This window comes from Eschrichtius robustus, chromosome X (assembly GCF_028021215.1).
Source record: "Eschrichtius robustus isolate mEscRob2 chromosome X, mEscRob2.pri, whole genome shotgun sequence".
Classification (NCBI taxonomy): Eukaryota; Metazoa; Chordata; class Mammalia; order Artiodactyla; family Eschrichtiidae; genus Eschrichtius; species Eschrichtius robustus.
In genome coordinates, this window is record NC_090845.1 from 45995095 (window position 1) to 46000109 (window position 5015).

Consider the following 5015-nt stretch of genomic DNA (forward strand, 5'->3'; position numbering starts at 1 on the left):
TTACTTCAATTAAAAAAAGAAAGAGAAAAAAAATCAGTGCTTAACATCCTTGGGCGTATTTCAAGCTTTAACCTGAAAAAAAGGTTATATGTATAACATTTATTTATTACTGATAAATACATATATTTTTTACATTTCCTTGTTAGCTTTGAGGCGAACCTTATGCCTACTCACCAAGTGGCAGTTATAATCCGGAATGTAGAGTGTGATCCATTTAAACCAGATCAATTTGAAGTAGGTCCAGGCCTAGAGTCCTTGGTCCAGCACTAGAAACTGACCAGGTGCCTATTATTAAAATAAATTCTTTTTTTTTAAAATTTGGCTGGGCAAGACTTTTATTGGGTACAAGATGATCATTTTTGATAAAGAATTATAGTAGAGATCTTAAATGAAGATAACAAAGCTCAAAGAAGTTTGGTCAAAAGACCAAAGCAGATCCAGACTTGCCACCTGCCTTGGAATACGGGATTATTACCTGTTACCATTTCTCTGCAGTGCTTCAAGATGCTACTTGTTACAGGGCTTAAGAAGCAACTGTCCCCTAAATAACGGTACCTGCCTCAGAGGGTTATTATGGAGACTGAATAAATATGAAATAGTGCCTGGCATAGAATAAGCTATTATTGAAGGCCCCGGGAATCCTATACTGCTGCTCATAGCTCTTGCTTGTCTGAAGACTGGAGGGGTAGGTAGGCTGGGGTAGCCATGTCTGGAAGGTGTCTAGAAGGGCACCACATGATATACAGAAGGATTCTGAGTCCTGAATCTGCCCTAGCCTCAAGAGCCCAGGAGGAATCCACCTTTGCCCCACTGACAACCCTCCCTCAGGACAATGATATGAGGACAAGAAAGAACTACCCTTAAATCAAGGATAGAAACCCAGGGAAGCCACGAGGTGCTGAGCACTGTGATTTTGACACAGAAAGCCCTACCCTATGAACACCAGCGCTTGTGTTTGTGTCCCCCTCTCCCTTTTAGTTCCAAAGCTACTGAAGCCTATATCTCTGATCTTTTACAGAACCAGTACCAGGCATTTAATCAGAAGAGGCCAAGCCTCAGGTTTTCGTACAGCCCTCCCAGTAGTGTAAAAGTAAATGTCAGTAATCTCATTGGGTTCTTAACCTGCAACCCAGCCTACAGCATAAATTGCAGTGCCTTGGCCAATACTGTAGTAGGTCTTGCTCTTCTCCAGATGTGGTGAAATGAAACACCTTGCTTCAGGTCCATTCCCTGTATCTACTTGCATTTCCCCTCAATATAATTTCCTGATTCTGAGGCAGCTCTCACACCTCATTTTCCCCTAAAGAGGGAAAGCAAAAAGTAAATTTCTCTTACACTCAAAGGCTAATGCCCCCCTAAAATGAAGAATCAACAAGGTCTCAGCTCAAGTTTAATAAAACTACAAAAGGCCAAGAGCGATACCCTATTACTATACACATCAGTTTGCCTGCCCCATAATATAACTCAGGCCATTCCCTCCAGACTAAGAAAGGCTGGCCTCCCCAACCCCTGCAGGAAAGGCTGTCCTGTACCACACCACATCTGGGCTGACTGTAAGGTCTGTGTTTTAAGCATGACAATAGCACAAAAGACAATAGTTTTGTTCTCATGGCCACCTACTGCAGCCTGGCCCTAAAACGGCCCAGTGCTCACTTCTGCTTAGAGAAATATTCTTTGCTCTTCTGGACATCAGGCTTGATGGTATCACTGCCAGGCTTCCAGCCAGCTGGGCACACTTCCCCATGTTTGTCAGTAAACTGGAAGGCCTGAACTAGTCTCAGTGTCTCATCCACAGAACGGCCAACAGGAAGGTCATTTATGGTGATCTGTCGAAGGATACCTTTATCATCAATAATAAAAAGGCCCCTGAATGAGATGCCTTCATGGGCCTTTAAGACCCCACAGTCCTGAGCAAAGGTGCGCTTGGGGTCTGATATCAAGGGAATGTTCATGGGTCCCAGTCCTCCTTGTTTCTTGGGTGTGTTGATCCATGCCAGGTGACAGAAGTGCGAATCCACAGAAGCACCAATCACTTGGCAGTTGAGTTTCTTAAATTCTTCTGCCCTATCTCTGATAGCAATGCTCTCTGTGGGGCACACAAAGGTGAAGTCAAGAGGGTAAAAGAAGAACACAGCATATTTTCCTTTGTAGTCAGATAGGCTGATCTCTTTGAACTGACCATCTGGCATTACAGCAGTTGCTTTGAACTGGGGGGCATGGTGCCCAATTTTGGCATTTCCTGAAGACATATTGCTATCAGCAGTCCTCACAGACAAACCACAGAGGACAGTCAGGAAAGAGACATGCCAAAATAAATTCTTTGTATCCTCAAAAAAAAAAAAAAAAAAGTACTCTAGTGGAAAGATCCTCACTTCCCCCGGCTCAGCCATCAACTTGCTGTGGGGACCTCCTGTAAGGCATTTCATCTCTCTGGGCCTCAGTCTTCTCATATGTAAAATAGAGATGTCCTTCAGCAGTAACCAGCATTTTAGAAGCTCCGGTTAGTCTGGGCTCAAAGAAAATGAAAGAAAGAAAGGTATGAGGTAGTGTCTAAAATGCTAAGGTGGCTTCAGCAAAAGTGCAATAGTAGTCCTAAGTCCTATTAGCTCAGAGTCCACAAGTTCTGGCCTTTTCTTCTACCCGCCTCTCCATCTTCCCTCTTGTCCCTGGTGTAAGGTTGTGTTTGGTTCTGAGACCTTCATTCCATCAGTAAATATGTATGGCGATGGAAGCCCCAAGATTCAGATTGCCTCATTTCCTGTTCTCAAGTACCCCTCACAACCATACCCCTCCACTTCTCATTTCCTTCCACTGCCTACTTACCTGCCCTCTCTTCGCTAAGTGGTCTTCAGTGGGGGTGGGAGTGAGGGTGGGGGTCCATATTGCTCTCTAGAAGGCATTTTGGGAAATATACGGTGGTACTTTTGGTTGTCACAATAACAGGGGGGTGGGCAGGGTTCAGGGTTGCTAAAGTCCTGCAGTGCACATGACAGTCTTATCTCATGTGACTTTTGAATGTCTGCTAGACATTCATGTAGGTGAAAAGACTGTTTACGATTATCCGAGCTTATAACCCAACTCCATATTAAACAAAAACACCAAGTATTTTTATACAGTTTAAATTAACACTGAAGTTTTCAAAAATGCAACAATCGTAAATCAAGGGAAGATTGTGCGTTGTTTTATTCAGAATTTTACCAAGAGTTGTTCATCATTTGGAAAACCACATTGGAACCAAAAGTAAGGTCCAGCTGCTCGCCACTCAAAAGCCAATAAAGAGGCAAGTTGGTGGAAAGGAAAGCTTGCTTTATTTTGGATGCCGGCAACCCGGGAGGAGGGCGAACTCCTGTCCAAAGGCCGGCTACCCCCGACCCCCAACAACCAGTGCGCAAGAGCTTTTATAGACAGAGGGAGGGGGCTACATGCAGAAACAGCAGTCAGCTCTGGCGGTCCTCTTGAAATTGGTCATGCGGTGGTCTGACCAGCATCACCTTGATTGTTTTAAGTACAGTTAATCTTCAGTTCCAGGGTCGGTTTGTTCCCATTTCCTTGAGCCCAATTCTCAGAATTGTGGCAGTTTATGTCATGGTTACAGTCTGGTCATCCTGTAGTTCACTTCTTCTACCTGGTGGGGGTTTCAATATCTACAAGATAGCTCACAGGATATGGCTCAGAATATTATCTATAGCCCATGAAGAGGAACTAAAGGTCCTTGATTATGCTTAGTGACTATTATTATTTAGTCTTGGACTGTTTTCCTTTGTTTCTGAATTTTCTCACTCTCTGATTAAATTTATTCTTTAATAAAAGTTTTTCCACAGACAAAAGGCAGGCAGAGGACATTGTGGGGAGGACCATAGGGTCCTGCTCCATTTCAACATCACTATGGCAATGCCATTTGTGGTATTTGAGTGACCAATACAACACACCTGTATCAGTTAGCATTTTCAGGTGGAGGCCACTGACTTCATCATGTCTTCCAGTATAATCATGATTAAGCATTTAGATATCGAAATATGTTTTATTTTGTTAAAAAAATGTAACTTTATGTCCTTAACATTACAGTTAGGACATTATGCTCATCTTTTCATATTAGGTATATAGGTAAGTTACTTATCCACAAACTCCATTTCAGGAAAATAAAAGGGTATTACAAAATATTTGTTATAAAGTCATTATTGAGTTTGACGGTTGAGAATAACTATCTTAGAGATTCCTTTTTTAATAATCCTCAATTCTTGTTCATGAGCCTGTCTCCTGGCTTCAAGTTGTCTATGCTTCACAGCTGACATCCTCTACTTTCACGCTTTACAATTCCCTCAGAATTCATGTATAATTTGTGGTATCCGACCTTCAAGATGGCCCCTGATGAGGTAAGGGGGGGAGGGGTGAATTGGGAGATTGGGATTGACATGTACACACTACTATATATAAAACAGAAAACTAATAGGGACCTACTGTACAGCACAAGGAACTCTACTCAGTACTCTGTAATGGCCTATATGGGAAAAGAATCAATATTCTGTAATGACCTATATGGGGAAAGAATCTAAAAAAAAAGTTGATATATGTATATGTATAACTGATTCACTTTGCTGTATACCTGAAACTAACACAATATTGTAAATCAACTATACTCCAATAAAAATTTTAAAAAAAAGATGGCCCCCAGTGATCCCTGCCTGCTGGTATTCATACCTTTGTGTAGTCCCCTCCCACACTGAATAAGGTTGACCTGTGTAATCAATAGTATATTGTGAAAATGATGGAATACTGTTAAGGCTAGGTCATAAACGACTTTACAGCTTCTGCCTGTCTCTCCCTCTTGGATCACTCTTCCTGGGGACAGCCTGCTGCCACGTGATGAGGACACTTAAGCGGCCCTATGGAGATGAGGAACTGAGGCCTCCTGCCAACGACCAGAACCTTGCCAGCCGTGTAAGCAAGCTATCTTGGTAATGGATCCTCCAGCCCCAGCCAAGTCTTCAGATGATGGCAAGCCCAGCTGACATCTT

At 42.7% G+C, this 5015-nt stretch overlaps 1 pseudogene; it reads right to left on the bottom strand.

Moving 5' to 3' along the window:
- Positions 1-1602: 1602 nt before the first annotated feature.
- Positions 1603-2266, bottom strand: LOC137756676 (peroxiredoxin-1 pseudogene; annotated as a pseudogene).
- Positions 2267-5015: the final 2749 nt, after the last annotated feature.